The sequence below is a fragment of the Mesoplodon densirostris genome, chromosome 11 (genome assembly GCF_025265405.1).
Source record: "Mesoplodon densirostris isolate mMesDen1 chromosome 11, mMesDen1 primary haplotype, whole genome shotgun sequence".
Lineage (NCBI taxonomy): Eukaryota > Metazoa > Chordata > Mammalia > Artiodactyla > Ziphiidae > Mesoplodon > Mesoplodon densirostris.
Window position 1 is genome coordinate 59,198,620 of NC_082671.1, and position 25,305 is coordinate 59,223,924.

The 25,305-nt window shown below is 36.9% G+C and overlaps 1 protein-coding gene and 1 pseudogene across 1 annotated transcript in view; one reads left to right on the forward strand and one right to left on the reverse strand.

The window, feature by feature from the left end:
- REDIC1 (regulator of DNA class I crossover intermediates 1) overlaps positions 1-25,305 on the reverse strand; it is a 72,039-nt gene that overhangs the window by 12,949 nt on the left and 33,785 nt on the right.
- On the forward strand, positions 18,928-19,439 carry LOC132499337 (large ribosomal subunit protein eL20-like; annotated as a pseudogene).

Here is a 25,305-nt window from a genome sequence, read left to right on the forward strand (position 1 = left end):
ATGATAAAATTGAAATGGTGATTAAAAATCTTCCAACAGGGGCCTCCCTGGTGGCGCAAGTGGTTGAGAGTCCGCCTGCCGATGCAGGGGATACGGGTTCGTGCCCCGGTCTGGGAGGATCCCATATGCCGCGGAGCGGCTGGGCCCGTGAGCCATGGCCGCTGAGCCTGCGCGTCCGGAGCCTGCGCGTCCGGAGCCTGTGCTCCACAACGGGGGAGGCCACAACAGTGAGAGGCCCGCATACCGCAAAAAAAAAAAAAATCTTCCAACAAACAAAAGCCCAGGACTAGATGGCTTCACAGGTGAATTCTGTCAAACATTTAGAGATGAGCTAACAAACATCCATCTCAAACAATTCCAAAATTTTGCAGAGGAAGGAACAGTCCCAAACTCATTCTATGAGGCCACCATCACCCTGATAACAAAAGCAGACAAAGACACTACAAAAAAAAGAAAATTACAGACCAATATCACTGATGAATACAGATGCAAAAATCTTCAGAAAATACTAGCAAACAGAATCCAACAACATATTAAAAGGATCATGCACCATGATCAAGTGGGATTTATCCCAGGGATTCAAGAATTCTTCAATATATGCAAATCAATCAATGTGATATACCTTATTAACAAATTGAAGAATAAAAACCATATGATCATCTCAGTAGATGCAGAAAAAGCTTTTGACAAAATTCAATACCCATTTATGATAAAAAACTCCCCAGAAAGTGGGCCTAGAGGTAACCTACATCAACATAATAAAGGCCATATATGACAAACTCACAGCCAACATTGTTCTCAATGGTGAAAACCTGAAACCATTTCTTCTAAGATCAGGAACAAGACAAGGTTGCCCACTCTCACCACTATTATTCAACATAGTTTTGGAAGTTTTAGCCACAGCACTCAGAGATGAAAAAGAAAGAAAAAGAATCCAAATCAGAAAACAAACCCACAGCAAACATCATTCTCAACTGTGAAAAACTGAAAGCATTTCCTCTAAGATCAGGAACAAGACAAGGATGTCCACTCTCACCACTATTCAATATAGTTTTGTAAGTCCTAGCCACGGCAATCAGAGAAGAAAAAGAAATAAAAAGGAATACAAATTGGAAAAGAAGTAAAGCTGTCACTATTTGCAGATGACATGATACTATACATAGAGAATCCTAAAGATGCCACCAGAAAATTACTAGAGCTAATCAATGAATTTGGTAAAGTTGCAGGATACAAAATTAATGCACATAAATCTCTTGCACTAATGATGAAATATCTCAAAGAGAAATTAAGGAAACACTCCCATTTACCATTTCAACAAAAAGAATAAAATACCTAGGAATAAACCTACCTAGGGAGACAAAAGACCTGTATGCAGAATACTATATGACACTGCTGAAAGAAATTAAAGATGATACCAACAGATGGAGAGATATACCATGTTCTTGGATTAGAAGAATCAATATTGTGAAAGTGACTATACTACCCAAAACAATCTAGATTCAATGCAATCCTTATCAAATTAACAATGGCATTTTTCACAGAAGTAGAACCAAATATCTTAACATTTGTATGGAGACACAAAAGACCCCGAATAGCCAAAGAGGTCTTGAGGGAAAAAAACGGAGCTGGAGGAATCAGACTCCCTGACTTCAGACTATACTACAAAGCTACAGTAATCAAGAGAGTATGGTACCAGCACAAAAACAGAAATATAGATCAATGGAACAGGATAGAAAGCCCAGAGATAAACCCTCCCACCTATGATCAATTAATCTATGACAAAGGAGGCAAGGATATACAATGAAGAAAAGAGAGTCTCTTCAATAAGTGGTACTGGGAAAACTGGACAGCTACATGTAAATGAATGAAATTAGAACACTCCCTAACACCATACATAAAAATAAACTCAAAATGGATTTGAGACCTAAATGTAAGACCCGACAGTATAAAACTCTTAGAGGAAAACATAGGAAGAACACTCTGACATAAATCACAGCAAGATCTTGATCCACCTCCTAGAGTAATGGAAATAAAAATAAAAATAAACAAATGGGACCTAATTAAACTTAAAAGCTTTTGCAAAGCAAAGGAAACTACAAACAAGACGAAAAGACAACCATCAGAATGGGAGAAAATATTTGCAAACAAATCAACAGACAAAGGATTAATCTCCAAAATATACAAACAGCTCATGCAGCTCAATATTAAAAAAACAAACAACCCAATCCAAAAATGGGCAGAAGACCTAAATAGACATTTCTCCAAAGAAGACATACAGATGGCCAAGAAGCACATGAAAAGCTGCTCAACATCACTAATTATTAGAGAAATGCAAATCAAAGCTACAGTGAGGTATCACCTCACACCAGTTAGAATGGGCATCATCAGAAAATCCACAAACAACAAATGCTGGAGAGGGTGTGGAGAAAAGGGAACCCTCTTGCACTGTTGTTGGGAATGTAAATTGATATAGCCACTATGGAGAACAGTATGGAGGTTGCTTATGAAACTAAAAAGAGAACTACCATATGACCCAGCAATCTTACTACTGGGCATATACCCTGAGAAAACCATCACTCAAAAAGACACGTGCACCCCAGTGTTTACTGCAGCACTATTTACAATAGCCAGGTCATGGAAGCAGCCTAAATGCCCATCGACAAACGAATGGATAAAGAAGATGTGGTACATATATACAATGGAATATTAGCCATAAAAAGGAACGAAATTGGGTCATTTGTAAAGATGTGGATGAATCTAGAGACTGTCATACAGAGTGAAGTAAGTCAGAAAGAGAAAAACAAATATTGTATATTAACGCATATATGTGCAACCTAGAAAAATGGTACAGATGAACCAGTTTGCAGGGCAGAAATTTAGACACAGATGTAGAGAACAAATGTATGGACACCAAGAGGGAAAAGCGGCGGGGGGTGGTGGTGGTGGCGTGATGAATTGGGAGAATGGGATTGACATGTATACACTGATGTGTATAAAATAGATGAATAATAAGAAGCTGCTGTATAAAAAAAAAGTATTGTAGGCTCAATCCTTAAAACATTCAAGTCTCAAACTTGTACCAGGAACCCACAAGCTGAGAAAGCTACACAGACCCCAAGGTAGACATATACTCCAATGCCAACTTCAGATCTTTTGATAGAGAAAAACAGAAAAAGAGCAGCCCAAATAGAAAAAAAAAAAAACAAAACAAAACTGAATTATTCAAGGAATTTCCCCCATTCTCTAGGTTCAGCAAGTCTTCACAATGCCTGCTCAGCAGGATTTCATAATTGGTATGGATCAGTAACTTTCTAAATCCTCTTCTTCTCTTCTCTAAATGGGCATTTATTGCATTTATACTGCCCTTAATACTATATATTTTCTTTATATACATATCTTTTGCTATCTTTTTATTTTCAACCTTTATTATTATGTTCTACATGTTTCTTGAAAAATATGTAGAGATATTCGTCTCCTCAATTTGATATTCCTCTAATCTTGATAAGAAACACCAGCCCTCTAATAAAATTTAATATATTGCTAAGCGGGATTCATTCCTTACATTTTACATTTATTGTTTATGTAGAAGTGTTCTCATTTTTTCCCACCTTGATCAGGTTTCCTACTGTGACATCCCCACTGTTTTGCACTCTGAAGTTCTTTTATGTGTCTCCATTTCTCTAGTGATTATCCTCCCATTTTAAACAATCATATTTAAACTGTATTCCTCTACTATTTTAAAAGTAAATAAGTTGCAGTTAAAGATGGCAATGTAGAGGTATCCTGAACTCACCTTCTCCCGTGGACACACTGAATCTACAGCTACACGCAGAACTATTTCTTCTAAAAGAACCTCCCCTCCCCCCAAAAAACCCCAACTAGCCAAGAGCCTCCCACACATTGGCCAAATTAGAAAAAAACCTACATTGAAGCAGGTAGGACAGGCTGAGACTCAATCTCAGATTATGCTGAGACACCATAAACCCCACTCCAGGTGCAGCAACCCACAATCAGGAAGGAACTTACTACAAGTTTCTCCATGAAGAACTAATGGTTCGAACCTCATATTTGGTTCCTGAACTTCTAAGACCTGCAACGGAGAGATGAGCCTCCCAAACATCAAGATTTGAAAGCCAGTGAAGCCTTTGTCCATGAGATCCACAAGACTATAGCAAACTGACAAACAGTTCTCAAAGTGTTTGCACAAGCTCCACAAGACTACTACCCAGGGCCTAGAGCAGAGGTAGCCCACTGACATACCCAATCTTTCTGTGAAAGAAGCCTATTAGTTTATCTTCATAGATGTGACCTGAACAGAAGGCTTCTAATTAAACTCATATCTAAGAGCAGACTGTAATCCTCTCCAGAGACCTCAGAGTCTAGGCACTATCTTCATGCTCTCCCTCTGCCTTGCTCCCAGAGATGAGCCTGTACACACATCTGTGCCCCAGTTTTTGCAGTTTCCACCCCTTGTCTGCCTTGCTCTGGTAGCCAATGGGTCTTACATTTGTAGGTCCTATAGCACTGTAACAAATGGAGAAAGAATTCTTAACCAGTTATTCCCCCAGGGCACAGCACAGAGGTAGCAGACTGAAACATACACTGAATGTTTCCGTGAGAGAGGCTTATTTGCTTATCTTAAATCTTCAGCCTCGGGAATAGGCTTCTTATTTGACACACATTTAGAGACAGAATGAAATACTTTTCAAAGACCACAGAGACGAGCAGGTGCCATCTTTACGCTTTCCCTCTGCCTTATTCTAGGTTGTCACAAAGAATATCACTTGTTAAATCAGTAAACAAAGGATGTTGCAGCCATCAAGCCGTCAGCTACTGCAGCCTCCCCAACCCCCTGCACCCACAGGTGCACCCTGAGCGATTCAGGATAGAGAAAACAGGATACTGGACCTAGACAGTTAAGGTACATATCAAAGGAATTATTTCAATGAGCCCAGACACTTGCATCTTCCCACACATAGAAAAGTGCTATATTATTAACTTGAGATGTCTGTTCTTTCTTTAATTAACAGTAATCCTTTGATGTTCTGACTATGTTTGTTTGTTGTTTGTTTTTCCAAAAACTCCTATGTATCCTGGCTCTTCCCTTACCTCTAAAGAACAGTTCCTCAGAGCTATCTGAGAGGCTGTCCCCTGGGCTTAAGTCCTCAGTATGCCTGCTGTATAAAACATAATTCTCAGTTTTTAGGTTGTGCATTTTTTTCAGTTGACATTGGTATCTCCCAGAAAAGAGTTTGTGCACACATCTGAGATCCTGACTTTTGAGGCTGCTGCCCAAAGGACACATCCCTTGATAGCCTGGCTCTGGTGGTCAGCAGCGCTTGTTTTCACAGGTTCAATGGGATGGTAGCAAACAAAGAAACAGTTCTCAACTGGCTATCACAACAGGTCTCAGAGCAGAGGGAGCAGAAAGAAATTGCCATCTTAAAGTTTTTTCATGGAAGAGGCATATTTGTGTACTTTAAAAGCTGTTGGCAGAGGGTCTGGCTTCCAATCAGACTAAATCTATGTTTTGACTGAGATCTTCCCCTTTAGGAACCTGGTGGTTTTGGCACACCCTCAACTGGGAGCCACTAAAAATGAACTAGGTTGCTTGGACAATCACAAAGGTTTGAGAGACAACAAAGACCTAGGGTGAGGTTGAAACATAGTGATCATCCCCTGCATGTGGCCACTCTTTCAAGACTAGAAGAGGTAGCTGTTTTCTCTAATGCATAAAAACCAACAAAGAGTGTCAGGGAAAATGAAGAAACAGAAGAATATTTTCCAGATGAAAGAAAAAGATAAAGCCTCAGAAGAAGACCTTAACGAAATGGAGATAAGCAATTTAGCTTATACCTTACAAAATAACAGCCATAAAACTGCTCACTGAGGTCAGGAGATCAGCACATGAGCTAAGTGAGAATTTCAACAAAGAAACAGAAAATACAAGAAAATACCAAACAGAAATCAGAGCTGAAGAATACAATAACTGAACCGAAAAATACAACAGAAAGGTTCAACAGAAGACCAGATTAAGCTGAAGAAGTGATCAGAAGATTCAAAATAAGGCAAAGGAATTCATCAAATCAGAGTAGCAAAAAAGATAAAGGAATGAAAAAAAGTGAAAATAGCGTAAGGGACTTATGGGACAATATCAAGTGGACCAATATTCACATTATAGGGGTCCAAAAATGAAAAGAAGAAGAAAAAAGGGCAGAAAACTGGTTTGAAAAAATTATGGCCAATAAATTCCCTAACGTGGGGAAGGAAACATACCTCTAGATCCAAGAAGACAATAAAGTTCCAAATAAGATGAATCCAAAGAGACTCTCACCAGGACACATTATAATTAACTTATCAAAAGTTAAAAACAAGGAGACAGTCTTAAAAGCAAGAGAAAAACAACTTGTTAAGTATAAGGGAAACCTCATAAGACTATCAGCAGGTTTTTCAGCATAAACTTTGCAGTCCAGAAAGGAGTGGCACAATATATTCAAATTGCAGGAAGAAAAAAAAAAAACTACCAACCAACAATACTCTACCTGGAAAATTTGTTCTTCAGATTAGAAGAAGAGATAAAGAGTTTTCCAGAAAGGCAAAAACTAAAGGAGTTTTTCAGCACTAGACTGGCCTTAAAAGAAATGTTAAAAGAACTTCTTTAAGACAAAATAACAGTAATTAGTAACACGAAAATATGTGAAAGTATAAATCTCACTGGTAAAGGTAAATATGTAAAATTTAGAATAATCTAATGCTGTAAGGATGGTTAATCGCTTATAAAACTAGTATGAAAGTTAAAAGACAAAAGTAGTGAAAATAACAACTACAGTAACTTGTTAATAGATACACAAGATAAGAAGAAGTAAGATGTGACATCGAAAACAAAATGGGGGAGGGAAATAAAAATGTAGAGCTTTTATCTTGAGGTCAAGATGGTGAAGTAGAAGAATGTGGACTCATCCCTTCTTACAGAAACACCAAAATCACAACTAATTGCTGAACAACCATGGACTGAAAAATGCTAGAACCTACCAAAAAAGATACCCTACAGCCTAAGACAAAGAAGAAGCCACAATGAGACGTTAGGAGGGGCACAATCACGATAAGATCAAACACACCAGCCAGGTGGGTGACCCATGGACTGGAGAGCAATTGTGCCACAGAGGCCCTTTTGCAGGAGTGAAAGTCCTGAGCCCCATGTCAGTCTTCCCAGCCTGGGGGTCCAGCAATGGAGGAGGAGCCCCCAGGGAATCTGGCTTTGAAAGCCTGTGGGGTTTGATCACAGAAAATCCATGGAACTGGAGGAAACAGAGACTCCACTCTTGAAGGGGGCACAGAAGGTTCTGTGTGGAACAGAACCCAGGGGAAAAAAGCTGTGACCTCATAAAAGATACGGCCAGATCTACCTGCTAATATTGGAGGGTATCCTGCAGAGGCAGGGAGTGGTTATGCTCACTGTGGGGACAAAGACACTGGCAGTGGAAGTTCTGGGGAGTATTCTTTTAGTGAATACTCCCAGAGGCTGCCATTAGCCCCAATCAAAAGTGTTGGGTGCCCCAGGCCAAACAACAAACAGGGCAGGAACACAGCCCCACCCATCAGCAGACAGGCTGCTTAAAGGTTTCTTGAGCATGGCCCTGCCCACCAGAGGGACAAGACCAAGCTCCACTCACCAGTGGAGACAGACAGAAGCAAGAACTACAATCCTGCAGCCTGTGGAACAGAAACCACAATCACAGAAAGTTAGACAAAATGAGAAGGCAGAGGAATACCTCCCAGATGAAGGAACAAGATAAAACCCCAGAAGAACAACTAAGAGAAGTGGAGATAGGCAATCTGCTAGAAAAAGAATTCAGAATACTGATAGTGAAGATGATCCAAGATGCTGGAAAAAGAATGGAGGCAAGGATTGAGAAGGTTCAAGAAATGTTTAACAAAGACTTAGAAGAATTAAGAACAAACAGAGATGAACAATACAATAACTGAAGTGAAAAATAGACTAGAAGGAATCAATAGCAGAATAACTGAGGCAGAAGAACGAATAAGTGACGTGGAAGACAGAATGGTGGAAATCAGTGCTGCAGTGCAGAACAGAATAAAGAAAAAAGAATGAAAAGAAATGAAGACTGCCAAAGAGATCTCTGGGACAACATTAAATGCACCAACATTTGCATTACAGGGGTTCCAGAAAGAGAAGAGAGAGAGAAAGGACTCGAGAAAATATTTGAAGAGATTATAGTCGAAAACTTCCTTAACATGGGAAAGGAAATAGCCACCCAAGTCCAGGAAGCACAGAGAGTCCTGGGCAGGATAAACCCAAGGAGAAACATGCCGAGACACACAGTAATCAAACTGACAAAAATTAAAGATAAAGAAAAAATACTAAAAGCAACAAGGGAAAAGCAACAAATAACATAGAAGGGAACTCCCATAAGGTTAACAGCTGATATCTCAGCAGAAACTCTGCAGGCGAGAAGGAGTGGCACAATATATTAAAATGATGAAAGGGAAAAACCTACAACCAAGAATACTCTACTGAGCAAGGCTTTAATTCAGATTCAATGGAGAAATCAAAAGCTTTACAGAGAAGCAAAAACTAAGAGAATTCAGCACCACGAGACGAGCTTTGCAACAAATGCTAAAGGAACTTCTCTAAGCAGAAAAGAATAAGCCACAACTAAAAATGGGAAAATTACTAATGGAAAAGCTCACTGGTAAAGGCAAACAAACAGTAAATGTAGGAAATCATCTGTACAAAATATGGTATCAAAACCAGAAATTGTGAGAAGAGGAGAGCACAAATGCAGGATATTGGAAAGGCATTTGAAATGAAAAGACAAGCAACTTAAAACAATCTTGCTTATATATAGACTGCTATATCAAAGCCTCATGGTAACTGCAAACTGAAAATCTACAATACATACACACATAAAGCAGAATAAGCAATGCAAACACAACACTAAAGTTAGCCATCAAATCACAAGAAAAGAGAACAAAAGAGGAAGGGAAGAAAAAGACCAATAAAAACAAACACAAAACAATTAACAAAATAGCAATAAATACATATATATCAATAATTACTTAAATGTAAACAGATTAATTGCTCCATCCAAAAGACAGAGACTGGCTGAACGGATACAAATACAAGACCCATATATCTTCTGTCTACAAGAGACCCACTTCAGATCTAGGGACACATACAGACTGAAAATTAGGGGATGGAAAAAGTGTTCCATGCAAATGAAAATCAAAAGAATCACAATACTCCTATTGGACAAAATACACTTTAAAATAAAGACTTTACAAGAGACCAAGAAAGACATTACATAATGATCAAGGGAACAATCCAAGAAGAAGATATAACAATTGTAAATATATATGCACCCAAATAAGAGCACCTCAATATATAAGACAAATATTAACAGCCATAAAGGGAGAAATCGACAGGAACACAATATTAGTGGGGGACTTTAACACCCCAATTTCATCAGTGGACAGATCATTCAGACAGAAAATCAATAAGGAAACACAGGCCTTAAATGACACATTAGACCAGGTGGACTTAACTGATATTTACAGAGCATCCCATCCAAAAGCAGAAGAATACACATTCCTCTCAAGTGCACATGAAACATTCTCCAGGATTGATCACTGGGCCACAAAGTGAGCCTCAGGAAATTTAAGAAAACTGAAATTGTATCAAGCATCTTTTCTGACCACAGCACTATGAGATTAGAAATCAACAAAAAGAAAAAAACTGTAAAAAAACACAAACACATAGAAGTTAAACAATATCCTACTAAACAACCAATGGAAAGAGGAAATCAGAAAAATACGTAGAGGCAGTTTAAAGGGTCTGGAGGAAAAAGAAGTTTGGCCGTCACAGAGAGGGGGTCTGGGAAGCACCTGGCAAGCAGCTCTCCAGATTAAAGAACTTGACTGAAGTTAAGGAACTTCTGGACAGAGAGGCTTAAAATGTGGATGCATATCATTTCTCTAAAAGGATCTTGGTTCACGAGCCAGGAGTTGGGCTGAAGCTCCTGTGATGGGAGCTCTGAGTCCAAACCACGGGACTAACAGAGAACCTCAGACCCCAGGGAATATTCATTGGAGTGAAGTCTCCCAGAGGTCCTCATCCCTGAACCAAGACTTAGCTCTACTCAACAGCTTACAAACTCCACTGTTGGAAGCCTCAGGCCAAACAACCACTAAGATAGGAACACAATCCCACCCATAAAGAAAAAAAAAAATGAGACAGCAAAAAAAATATGTCACAGATGAAGGAGCAAGGTAAAAACTTACAGGACCAATAAATGAAGAGAAAATAGGGAATCTACCTGAAAAAGAATTCAAAGTAATGATAGTAAAGATGATCCAGAATCTCAGAAATAGAATGGAGGCATGGATTGACAAAACACAAGAAATGTTTAACAAAGATCTAGAAGAACTAAAGAACAAATGAACAGAGATGAGCAACACAATAACTGAAATGAAAAATACACTGGAAGGAATGAATAACCAAGGCAGAAGAACAAATAAGTGAGCTGGAAGACAAAATGGTGGAAATAACTGCCAAGAGCAGAAAAACGAAAAAAGAATGAAAAGAATTGAAGACAATCTCAGAGACCTCTGGGGCAACACTGAACGCACCAACATTTGAATTATAGGGGTCCCAGAAGAAGAAGAGAAAAACAAAGGGTCTGAGAAAATATTTGAAGAGATTATGGTGGAAAACTTCCCTAATATGGGAAAGCAAATAGTCACCCAAGTCCAGGAAGCACAGAGAGTCCCATAAAGGATACACCCTAGGGCAAACACACCAAGACACATATTAATCAATCTAACAAAAATTAAATTCAAAGAAAAAAATATTAAAAGCAGCAAGGGAAAAACAAAAAAATACATACAAAGGAGTCCCCATAAGGTTATCAGCTGATTTTTCAGCAGAAACTCTGCAGTCTAGAGGGAGTGGCAGGATATACTTAAAGTGATGAGAAAGAAAAACCTACAACCAAGATTAATCTACCCAGCAAGGATCTCATTCAGATTCAATGGAGAAGTCAAAAGCTTTTCAGACAAGAAAAAGCTAATAGAATTCAGCACCACCAAACCAGCTTTACAACAAATGTTAAAGAAACTTCTCTAGGTGGGAAACACAAGAGAAAAAAAAGACCCACAAAAACAAATCCAAAATAATCAAGAAAATGGTAATAGGAACATACATATCAATAATAACCTTGAATGTAAATGGATTAAATGTCCCAACCAAAATATACAGACTGGCTGAATGGATACAAAAACAAGACCCATATATATACTGTCTTCACTTCAGAACAAGGGACACATACTGACTGAAAATGAAGGGATGGAAATAGATATTCCATGCAAATGGAAATCAAAAGAAAGCTGGAGTAGCAATACTCCAGAATAGCATATCAGATAACATAGCCTTTAAAATAAAGACTGTTACAAGAGATAAGGAAGAACATTACCTAATGATCAAGAGATCAATCCAAGAAAAAGATATAACAATTATAAATGTTTATGTACCCAACAAAGGAGCACCACAATACATAAGGCAAATGCTAACAACCATGAAAGGGGAAATCGACAGTAATACAATAATAGTAGGGGACATTAACACCCCACTTACACCAATGGACAGATCATCCAAAGAGAAAATAAATATGGAAACACAAGGTTTAAATGCCACAATAAACCAGATAGGTTTAATTATTATTTATAGAACATTCCACCCAAAAGTGGTAAAATACACTTTCTTCTCAAGTGCAAACAGAACATTCTCAGAATAGATCGTATCTTGGGTCACAAATCAAGCCTCAGAAAATTTAAGAAAATTGAAATTGTATCAAGCATCTTTTCTGACCACAATGCTATGAGACTGGAAATCAATTACAGGAAAAAGACTATAAAAAACACAAATACATGGAGGCTAAACAGTGCAGTATGAAATAACCAAGATATCACTGAAAAATCAAAGAAGAAATTAAAAAATACACAGAAACAAATGAAAACGAAAACATGCCCCCTAAAACCTCTGAAATGCAGCAAAAGCATTTCTGAGAGGGAAGTTTATAGCAATTCAATTTCACCTCAAGAAACAATAAAAATCTCAAATAAACAATCTACCCTATACCTAAAGCAACTAGAGAAAGAAGAACAAAGAAAACCCAAGACAGTAGAAGGAAAGAAATCATAAAGATCAGAGCAGAAATAAATGAAATAGAAACGAAGAAAACATCAGCAAAGATCAATAAAACTAAAGCTGGTTCTTTGAGAAGATAAACAAAATTGAACCCTTGGCCAGACTCATCAAGAGAAAAAGGGAGAGGTCGCAAATCAATAAAATTAGAAATGAAAAAGGAGAAATCACAACCGACACAACAAAACTACAAAGGATTATAAGAGACTACTACAAACAACTATATGACAATAAAATGGACAGTCACAAAGAAATGGACAAATTCTTGGAAAACTACAAGTTTCCAAGACTGAACATGGAAGAATTAAAAAGTATAAACAGACCTATCACAAGTAATGAAATTGAAACTAATTAAAAATCTTCCAACAAACAGAAGTCCAGGACCAGATGGCTTCACAGGCAAATTCTATCAAACATTTAGAGAAAACATAACACCTATCCTTCTCAAACTCTTCCAAAATACTGCAGAGGGAGGAACACCCCCAAATTCATTCTATGAAGCCACCATCACCCTGATACCAAAATCAGAAAAAGATATCACAGGGCTTCCCTGGTGGCGCAGTGGTTGAGAATCCTCCTGCTGATGCAGGGGACACGGGTGCGTGCTCCAGTCCAGGAAGATCCCACATGCCACGGAGAGGCTAGGCCCGTGAGCCATGGCTGCTGAGCCTGCGCATCCAGAGCCTGTGCTCTGTAATGGGAGAGGCCACAACAGTGAGAGGCCCGTGTACCACAAAAAAAAAAAAACAAAAAAGAAAGAAAAAGAAAAAGGTATCACACACAAAAAATTATAGACCAATATTACTGATGAACATACATGCAAAAATCATGAGCAAAATACTAGCAAACAGAATCCAACAACATATTAAAAGGGTCATACACCATGATCAAGTGGGATTTATCCCAGGGATGCAAGGATTCTTCAATATATGCAAATCAACAAGTGTGATACACCATATTAACAAATTAAAAAAAAACATATGATCATCTCAATAGATGCAGAAAAATCTTTTGACAAAATTCAACACCAAGTTATGATAAAAACTCTCCAGAAAGTGGGCATAGACAGAACCTACCTCAACATAATACAGGCCATACATGACAAACACACAGCAAACATCATACTCAATGGTAAACAACTGAAAGTGTTTCCACTAAGATCAGGAACAAGACAAGGATGTCCAATCTCACCATTCTTATTCAACATAGTTTTGGAAGACCTAGCCATGGCAATCAGAGAAGAAAAAGAAATTAAAGGAATACAAATTGGAAAAGAAGAAGTAAAACTTTCACTGTTTGCAGATGATAAGATACTATACATAGAAAATCCTAAAGATGCCACCAGAAAACTACTAGAACTAATCAATGAATTTGGTAAGGTTGCAGGATACAAAATAAATAAACAGAAATCTCTTGCTTTCCTATACACTAACAATGAAAAATCAGAAAGAGAAATTAAGGAAACAATCCCACTTAACATTGCACCAAAAAGAATCAAATACCTAGGAATAAACCTACCTAAGGGAGACTTCCCTGGTGGTACAGTGGTTAAGAATCCACCTGCCAATGCAGGGACATAGGTTCGAGCCCTGCTCTGGGAAGATCCTACATGCTGCAGAGCAACAAAACCTGTGAGACACAACTACTGAAGCCTGTGCACCTATAGCCCATGCTCCACAACAAGAGAAGCCACCATAATGAGAAGCCTGCGCACCTCAATGAAGAGTAGCCCTTGCTCTCCACAACTAGAGAAAGCCCACACACAGCAACGAAGACCAAATGCATCCCAAAATCAATCAATAAATTTATTAAATAAGAAAAACATAAAACCCACATAAGGAGGTGAAAGACTTAGAAAACTATAAAAAACTATACTCAGAAAACTATAAAACACTGATGAAAAAAATCAAAGATGACATAAACAGATGAGAGAAATATACCATGTTCTTGGATTGGAAGACTCAATATTGTGAAAATGACTATACTACTCAAAGCAACCTACAGATTCAATGCAATCCCTATCAAATTATCAATGGCATTCTTCACAGAATTAGAACAAAAAAATTTACAACTCATGTGGAAACACAAAAGACGCTGAATATTCAAAGCAATCTTGAGAAAGAAAAACAAAGCTGGAGGAATTTGGCTCCCTGACTTCAAACTATACTACAAAGCTTCAGTAATCAAGACAATATGGTACTGGCACAAAAACAGAAATATAGATCAATGGCAAAGGAAAGACCAGAGATAAACCCATGCACATATAGTCACCTAATTTATGACAAAGGAGGCAAGAACATACAATGGAGAAAAGACAGCCTCTTCAGTTAGTTGTGTTGGGAAAACTGGACAGCTACATGTAAAAGAATGAAATTAGAACACTCCCTAACACCATACACAAAAATAAACTCAAAACAGATTAAAGACCTAAATGTAAGACTGGACACTATAAAATTCTTAGAGGAAAAACGATCTTTGACATAAATCACAGCAAGATCTTTTTTGACCCACCTCCTAGGGCAATGAAAATAAAAATAAAAATAAACAAATGGGACCTAATTAAACTTAAAAGCTTTTGCACAGCAAAGGAAACCATAAACAAGACAAAATGACAACCCTCAGAATGGGAGTAAATATTTGCAAATGAAACAACAGACAAATGATTAACCTCCAAAATATACAAACAGCTCATGGAGCTCAATATCAAAAAACAAACAAGTCTCAAATTCTTTTTAAAGACTGAAATAATTTCAAGCATGTTTTCCAACTACAATGGTATTAAACTAGAAATCAATTACAAGAGCAAAACTGGAAAATTCAAATATTTGGAGATTAAACAAAATGTTCCTGAACAAACACGGGTTAAAGAAGAAATCAAAAGAGAAAAAAATATCTTGAGACAAATGAAACTGGAAATAACAACATAACAAGACTTAAGGGATGTAGCAAAAACAGTTCTAAAAGGGAAATTCATGGTGATAAATGCCTACATCAATAAACAAAAGATCTCAAATAAACAAAGGAACTTTACACTTCAAGGAACTAGAATGAGAACAAACTGAGCCTACAGATAGTAGATGAAATAAAAAAACAAATTTTAGAGCAGAAATAAATAAAATAGAAAATAAAAAGATAACAGAAAAGATTAATAAAACTAAGAACTGCTTTCTTGAAAAGATAAAACAAAATTAACAAACTTATTTAGACCCAACAACAAAAACAAAAGAGAGGACTCAAATAATAAAATCATAAATGAAAGAGGAGACACTACAACTGATACCACAGAAATACGAGTGATCATAAGACAGTACTCTGAAAACCAGCAAAGTGGACAACCTAGAATTTAGGGAAAATTCCTAGAAACTACAACCTACAAGACTAATCCATGAAGATATAGAAAATATGAACAGACTGATAATTGGTAAGAAGATCAAATCAGTAATCAAATACTCCCTAACAAAGAAGTCTAGGACCAATGACTTCACTGATGAATTCTACCAAATATTTAAAGAAAGTTAATATAAATCCTTCTCAAACTCTTCCAAAAAACAGAAGATGAGGAAACACTTCAAAACTCCTTTTATATAACCAGCATTACCTTGATACAAAAACCAGACAAGAACACAACAAGAAAAGAAAATTACAGGCCAATAACCCTGATGAACATAGATTCAAAAATCCTCAAGAAAATATTAACAAACTGAATTCAACAATACATTAAAAGAATCATACAGCATGATCCAGTAGGATTTATTCCAAGGATAAGGATGGTTCAACATAACACAAATCAGTCAATGAGATATACCATATTAACAAAATGAAGGGTAAAAATCACATAATCATTGATATGAATGCAGAAAAAGCATTTGCAAAAATTCACATCCATCTATGTCTATAATTTTTTAACAAAAGGGTATAAAGAGAATGCACCTCAACATAATAAAGGCCATGTATGACAAGCTTACAGCTAATATCACATTCAATGATGAAAAGCTGAAAGCTTTTTCTCCAAGATCAGGAACAAGGGAAAGATACCCACTCTCACCACTTTTATTCAACATAATATTGGTAATATTTGCTAGAGTCAATGGACAAAAAAAAAGAAAAGCAAAAGAAATAAAAAGCATTCAAAACTGAAAGGAACTATTAAAATTGTCTTTATCTGCTTATAACACAATATTTTATACAGAAAATGCTAAAAATTCCACTGTTGCCAAAAAAAACTGTACAATAAATACATTCGGGTAAAGGATACATAACCACACACAAAAGTAAGTTGCATTTCTATACACTAAAAATGAACTATCAGAATAAGAAATTAAGGAGACAACCTTGGGCTTCCCTGGTGGCGCAGTGGTTGAGAGTATGCCTGCTGATGCAGGGGAGGTGGGTTCGTGCCCCGGTCCAGGAAGATCCCACATGCCGCGGAGCAGCTGGGCCCGTGAGCCATGGCTGCTGAGCCTGCGTGTCCGGAGCCTGTGCTCCACAACAGGAGAGGCCACAGCGGTAAGAGGCCCACGTACCACAAAAAAAAAAAAAAAAAAAAGGAGACAACCTTATTTACAATTGTATCAAAAAGAATAAAATACCTAGAAATAAGTTTAACCAAAGAGGTGAAATACCTGTACACTAAAAACTATAGAACATTAATAAAAGAAATTGAAGACACAAATAAATGGGAAGATAGTCCATGATAATGGAATGGAATAATTAATATTGTTAAAATGCCCATTCTAGTCAGAGTCATCCGCATATTCAATGCAATCCCTGTGAAAATTCCAATGATATTTTTCACAGAAATAGAAAAAAAAATCATAAAATTGGTATGGAAGCACAACAAAACCCGAATGGCGAAGACAATATTGAGAAAAAAGAACAGAGCTGGAGGCATCATATTTCATAATCTCAAACAATATTAAAGATATAGTAATCAAAACAGTAGGATATTGACATAAAAACAGACACATAGGCCAATGGAACAGAAAAGAAAGCCCAGAAATAAACCCATACATATTTGGTGAATTAATTTATAACAAAGGAGCCAGGAATATACAATGGAGAAAGGACAGTCTTTTCAATAAATGGTGCTGGGAAAACTGAACAGCCACACACAAAAGAATGAAAAATGGACCCCTATCTTATATCATACATAAAAATTAACTCAAAATGGATGAAAGACTTGAATATAAGACCTGAAACCAAAAAACCACTAGAAAAATACACAAGTGGCAAAATCTTTGACATACATCTTGGCAATGACTTTTTGAATTTGACACCAAAAGCAAAGGCAACTAAAGCAAATATAAACAAGTGGGACTACATCGAACCGAAAAGCTTTTCACAGAAGAGGAAGCCATCAAAAAATTGAAAAACTAACCTATTGAATGGAAGAAAATATTTGTAAATCATGTATCTGATAAGGGGTTAATAGCCAAAATATATAAACAACTCATATAACTCAAAGTGAAAAAACAACAATCCCACTAAAAAATGGGCAGACAACCTGAACAGACATTTTTCCAAAGAAGATCTACAGGCAGCTAACAGGTACAGAAAAAGATGCTTAACAAAATGAATCATCAAGGAAATTCAAATCAAAACCACATCTGTGAGAATAGCTAGCATCAAAAACATAAGCAAAAACAAGCCTTGGCAAGGATGTGGAGAAAAGGGAACCCGGGTGCACTATTGGTGGGAATGTAAATTGTTCAGCTGCTACCGAAAAATAGAATGGGGTTTCCTCAAAAAAATTAAAAATAGGGTAAATCCTGAGTTCTCATCACAAGGAATTTTTTTCTATTTCTTTAATTTTGTATCTATATGAGATGATGGACGTTCACTGTACTTACTATGCTAATCATTTCATGATGTATGTAAGTCAAATCATTATGATGTATACCTTAAACTCATACATGCTGTATGTCAATTATATCTTAATAAAACTGGAAGAAAAAATTAAAAGTAGAACTACCATATGATCCAGCAATTCCACTTCTGGTATTTTTCCAAGGAAAAGAAGACACTAACTCAAAAAGATTATCCTCACCACCATGTTCACTGAAGCATTATTTACAATAGCCAAGACATAGAAACAACCTACATGTCCATCAATGGATGAATAAAGAAGATGTAGTATATATATATCTGTATATACACACACAATGGAATACTATTCAGCCATAAAAAGTAAGGAAATCCTGCCAACTGCAACAACATGGATGGACCTTGAGGGCATCATGTTAAGTGAAATAAGTCAGGCAGAGAAAGAAAAATACCATATGATTTCACTTATACATGTAATCTGAAAAAAAATCATAGAATAGATTAGTGGTTGCTAGTGTTCGGGGGTGGGGTATGGGCAAAATTAGGGAAGGTGGTAAAAATGTAGAAACTTCCAATTATAAAATAAATAAGTCCTGGGGATGTAATGTACAGGATGGTGACTATAGTTAATAATACTGTATTTTATATTTGAAAGTTCCTAGAGAGTATATCTTAAAATTTCTCATCCAAAGAAAAAGAATTGGTAACTGTGTAGTGATCCATGTTAACTAGACTTATTGTGGCGATCTTTTCACAGTGGGTACATATATCAAATCACTATGTTGTACACTTTAAATAACTGTTATATGTCAATTATACCTCCATAAAAATAATAAAGTAGTTTCCTTTTCGAGGGTGGCAGCGAGCACGGATAGAGCACCATGAAGGCCTCGGGCACACTTCCAGAGTACAAGGTAGTGGGGCGCTGCCTGTTGACCTCCAAATGCGGCATGTCTCCCCTCTACTGCATGCACATCTTTGCACTTAATCATGTTGCCAAGTCCTGTTTCTGGTACTTTGTGTCTCAGCTGAAGAAGATGAGAGAGTATTCAGGGGAAATTGTCTACTGTAGACACGTGTTGGAGAAATCTCCCCTGCGGGTGAAGAACTTTGGCTTCTCGCTGCACTATGACTTCCGCAGCAGTGAGAGTACCGGGACCTGACCACAGCCAGTGCAGCCACCCAGTGCTACCGAGACGTGGGCGCCTGGCACCGCGCCTGGGCCCACTCGATCCAGATCACAAAAGCAGAAGAGATTGCAGCCAGCAAGTGCTGTCGACCAGCAGTCAAGCAGTTCCACGACTCCAAGATCAAGTTCCCACTGCCCTACTGGGTTCTCTGTTGCCAGCACAAGCCACAGCTCACCACTAAGAGGCCCAACACCTTCTTTTAGATGCAGGCCCTCCCTGTCCCCAGGTCTGCCCAAATAAAACTCACTGGGAAAACTGGGAAAAAAAATTATTATATCCTCCAAGATGTTCTGCTTTCCTATTCCATTCCACATAAAACAAAAGGATCTTGGAACACCCCTAATTACCCGTACCCTACTATCTGCCATCCAAGAGGAGTCTTTGTTTGGTTTGATTTTTGGTTTTGGTTTGCTTGTTTGCTATCTCTTCATTAATTCTGCCTCAGTAGGAATTACCTGTCCCGAAGTTTCCCAACCAGTAGGCAGGTATAGCTCAGTTCCTCTACTGCTCCAATCCCTTTCTTCCTCTCTTATTATGACTCCTGCCTTGGTCTCTCTTGTAAAATTTAAGATTTTAGCCAGGGTTCCACTATGCCTTTAGCCCTGTCTAGGCATCAAAAATTAAAAGCTGATACCTGCTCTACCTAAAGAACTCATAGCACCTGATACCCTTCAGGTTCTACCAGTGAGCTTATTTTCTTTTCTGACTTGCTCTAGACACATTCAAGCTGCCATAGATGTAGAGATAGTTTTTTAAGGAATCTGACCTGCTCATGATTCATTCTTTAAGAGGATATATCTATATTATTCTTATTTAGGAAATATGAGTTATTTAAAGGAGTAACAGGATAGCATCTAATATTACTGACCACATTCCCTTCCTTGAAAATCTCTCCCATTTTTCTTTCCTATGATACCATTGAGTACTCCCAAATCTCTCTAGCAGCTCATTCTCTCTCTCTTTTTTGATGGTAAACAATATTTATTTTCACTGACTAGCAAACAAAAGGAAAATTAATACATAATTCAGTTTTGTTTATTCCGATTTTATTTACTGTATTAATTACTGAAATCTAACAGAATCTTGGAAAGCAACTTTTAATGGAAATATAGTTGATTTACAATATTATTTAGTTTAGGTGTACAGCATAGTAATTCAGTATTTTTGCAGATTATACTCCGTTATAAGTTATTACAAGATAATGGTGCTAATTACCTGTGCTATACAATACATCCTTGTTGCTTATCTATTTTATACTTAGTCGTTTGTATCTCTTAACCCCACACCCCTAATTTGTTCCTCCCTGCTTTCCTATCCCCACTGGTAACCACAAGTTTGTTTGCTATATCTGTGAGTCTATTTCTGTTTTGCATATGCGTTCATATGTATTATGTTTTAGATTCTACATATAAATGATATCATACACTATTTTTCTTTCTCTGCCTGACTTATTTCAGTAAGCATAATATCCTCTAGGGCCATAGGGTCATCAACATTGCTGCAAATGGCTAATATTCCATTGTGTGTGTGTGTGTGTGTGTGTGTGTGTATATCTCCCACATCTTCTTTATTCATTACTTTGTTGATGGGCACTAGGGTTGCTTCCATGTCTTGGCTAGTATAAATAGTGCTGCTATAAATTTTGGGGCACATGTAACTTTGCAAATTAGTGTCTCCTTTTTTTCCTGATATATATACTAAAGTGGGATTGCTGGATCATATGTTAACTCTATTTTTAGTTTTTTAAGGCACTTCCATAGTGTTTTCCATAGTGGCTGCACCAATTTACATTCTCACCAACAGTGTACAAGTGTCCCCTTTTCTCCACATCCTAACATTTGTTATTTGTAGAATTTTTGATGATAGCCATTCTGACAGTTGTGAGGTGATATCTCATTGCTGTTTTGATTTGCATTTCTCTAATAATTAGTGATGTTGAGCATCTTTTCATGGGCCTGTTGGCCATCTGTATGTCTTCTTTGAAAAAAAAAGTCTGTTCAGGTCTTTGATCATTTTTTGATTGGTTATTTGGGTTTTTTGATATTGAGTTGTATGAGCTGTTTACGTATTTTTTGATATTAATCCCTTGTTGATTGCATCATTTCTAAATATTTTCTCCCATTCTGCTGGTTGGCTTTTCATTTTGCCAATGGTTTTATTTGCTGTGGAAAAGCTTTTAAATTTAATTAGGTCCCATTTATTTATTGTTGATTTTATTTCTTTTGCCTTAGGAGACAAAGCCCCCAAAATATTGTTACAAGTTATGTCAAAGGGTATTCTGCCTATGTTCTCTTCTAGTTTTTTTGTTTCATGTCTTATAGTTAGGTCTTAAACCATTTTGGGTTTATTTTTGAATATGGTGTGAGGAAATGTTCTAATCTCATTATTTTATGTCTAGTTTGGCCAGCACCACTTGTTGAAGAGACTCTGTTTTCTCCATTGTATATTCTTGCCTCTTCTGTCATAGATTAATTTACCATGGTTCTGTGGGTTTCTTTTTGGGCTCTCTATTCTGTTCCATTTATCTATGTGTCTGTTTTTGTGCCAGTACCATGCTGTTTTGAATACTTCAGTTTTATTGTATTCTCTGAAGTCTGAGAGGGTAATTCCTCTGGCTTTGTTCTTTTTCTCAAGATTGCTTTGGCAACTCAGGGTCTTCTGTGGTTCCATATAAATTTTAGGATTATTTGGTCTAGTCCTGTGAAAAATATCATGAGTGTTTGATAGGGATTATATGAAATCTGTAGATTGCTTTGGGTGGTATGGCCATTTTAACAATATTAATTCTTCAAAGCCACAAATGTGATATCTTTCCATTTCTTTGTATCATGTTCAATTTCCTTCATCAATGTTTTATAGCTTTCAGAGTATAGGTCTCTCATCTTCTTAAGTTTATTCCTAGGTATTTTATTTTTTTGGTGTGATTTTTAAATGGGATTTTTAAAAACTTTCTCTTGTATCCCACCACCTTGCTGCATTCATTTATTAGTTCTAGTAGTTTTTGTGTGAGACTTTAGGGTTCTCTATATAAAGTATCGTGTCATCTGCAACTAATGACCATTTTACCACTTTCCTTCCAATTTGGATAACTTTCATTTCTTTTTCTTGCCTGATTTCTGTGGCTAGGGCTTCCAGTACTACGGTAAATCAAAGCAGCAAGAGTGAATACCCCTATCTTGTTCCTGAATTTAGTGAGATGGCTTTCAGTTTTTCACCACTGAGTATGACACTGGCCATAGATCTGTCACAAATAGGCTTTATTATGTTGAAATATTTTCCCTCTATACCCACTTTGATGAGCGTTTTTACCATGAATGGATGTTGAATTTTATCAAATGCTTTTTCTGCATATATTAAGATCATGTGATTTTTATCTTTCCTTTTACTAATGTGATATACCACATTGGTTGATTTGCAAATGTTGAACCATCCTTTTGACCCTGGAATGAATCCAATTTGATTATGGTGTATGATCCTGTTTATATATTGTTGGATTTGGCTTGCTAATGTTGTGTTGAGGATTCTGCCATCTATATTCATCAAAAGTATTTGGCCTGTAATTTTCTTTTTTGTACCGTCTTTGTCTGGTTTTGTCATCAGTGTAATGGTGGCCTTGTAGAATGAATTTGGGAGTGTTACCTACTCTTCCATTTTTTGGAGTAGTTTGAGAAGGATAGGTATTAGTTCTTCTTTATATGTTTGGTAAAATTCCCCTGTGAAGCCATCTTGCCCTGGACTTTTATTTGTAGGGAGTTTTTCAAGTTACAGATTTTATTTCACTCCTAGTGATTGGTCTGTTAAAGTTGTTTCTTCTGGACTCAGTCTTGGCAGGCTGTATGTTTCTAGAAATTTGTCCTTTGAGGTTGTCCAATTTGTTGGCATATAACTGTTCAGAGAATTCTAATTTCTTTGTATCTCTGTGGTATCAGTTTTTATTTCTCCTGTTTCATTTCTTTATTTCAGTCTTCTCTCTTTTCTTGGTGAACCCAGCTAAATGTTTATCAATTTTGTTTATCTTTTCAGAAAACAGCTCTTAATTGATCTTTTCCATTGCTTTTTAATCTCTATTTTCTCTCTGATCTTTATTATTTCCTTCCTTCTGCTGACTTTGATCTCTGTTTTTCTTTTTCTAATTCTTTTAGGTGATAGGTTGTTTGAGATTTTTCTTGTTTCCTGAGGAAGTCCTATATCGCTATAAACTTCCTTCTTAGAACTGACTTTGCAATAGCCCATGTATTTTGAAAAGTTTTGTTTCCATTCTTATTTGTCTCAAGGTACTTTCTGATTTCCTCTTTGATTTCATTGTTGATCCATTTGCTTTTCAGTAGCATGTCATTTAGTCTTCACGTGTTTGTTCTTTTCACATTTTTCTTTCTGTAGTTGATTTCTAGTTTCATACAGTTGTGTTCTGAAAAAAATGCTTGATGCAATTTTTATCCTCTTAAATTTGTTGAAGTTTGTTTTGTGGTCTAGTATGTGATCTACCCTGGAGAATGTTCTGTGTTCAATTGAAAGGAATGTGTATTCTGTTGTTTTTGAATGTATTGTCCCATAGATATCTACTAAGTTTAACTGGTCTAGTGTGTCCTTAAGACCACTCTTCCTTTATTGATTTTCTGTATGGATAATCTGTCCATTGATGTCAGTTAGGTGTTAAAGTCCCCTACTATTATTATTTTATTGTCCCTTTCTTCCTTTAAGTGTTAGTATTTGATTTATATATTTAGGTGCTCCTGTTTTGGGTACAAATATGTTAACAAGTATAATATCCTCTTCTTGCTTGATTCCTTTATCATTATATCTTTCTTTGTCTTTTGTTATATCCTTTGTTGTGAAGTCTCTTTTGTCTGATATGAGTATTGCTACTCCCACTTTCTTGTTGTTTTCATTTGCATGCAATATCATTTTCCATCCCACTTTTATTCTGTACATGTCTTTTGCCCTAAAGTGAGTCTCCTGTAAGCAGCTGTAAGCAGCATATTGAGGGTCTTGGTTTTTACCCAATCAGCCACCCTATGTCTTTTGATCAAACTCTGACATTTAAAGTAATTATTGATAGGTATGTACTTATTGCCACTTTATCACTTGTTTTCCAGTTGTTTCTGTAGTTCTTCTCTGTTCATTTTTTCTTTTTGTTTCTACCATTGTGGTTTCATGAGTTTCTTTAGTAATTCCTTGGTTTCCTTGCTATTTGCTTTTTGTGTAGCTATTATAGACTTTTGACTTGTGGTTTCCATGAGGATCATATATGTTGACCCATAATTATATCTACAGTAGGTCCCCTACAGACGAATGAGTTCTGTTCTCAGAGTGCATTCGTAAGTCCAATTTGTTTGTAAGTCCAACAAAGTTAGCCTGGGTACCCAATTAACACAGTCAGCTATATAGTGCTGTACTGTAATAGGTTTATAATAGTTTTCACACAAATAATACATAAAAAGCAAGCAAACACAAAAGAAAATATTTTTAATCTTACAGTACAGTACCTTGAAAAGTACAGTAGCACAGTACAACAGCTGGCATACAGGGGCTGTCATCGAGTGAACAGGCAAGAAGAATTACTGACTGGAGGAGGGAGAGGAGGTGGGAGATGGTGGAGCTGAAGGATCATCAGCAATGAGAGATGGAGGGCAAGCTGCAATTTTACACACGCCTGACATTGATGACAAAAGTTCTGGTTCCTTGCCGGATTCAATTCTATCTACCCTCTTGAACAAAAGATCCACTGATGTCTGGGGGGTAGTAGCTATTTTTTTCTCATCATAGATGACACAGTAGCACTGGATTGCATTCTGAACGGCTGCTGCAACTTTCATGTACTAAGTTCGGGTCCTGTGCCTCAAAAACTAACAGTGCCTCCTCAAATAAAGAAAATCCCCTTACCAAATTTCCTGCATTGTGAATCTCTTTGGTTCTTTAGTTACTTCTTCTTCCTCTTTTCTCTCTTCATCCTTTCTCTGGGCTTTCAAGTCTATTGTTATCAATTGGTGCTTCTTAGCAGTACCAGCTACATCACCACTGCTTTTACACTTGCTTCCAGACATCCTGGGCTTGAAATAAAGACACTGT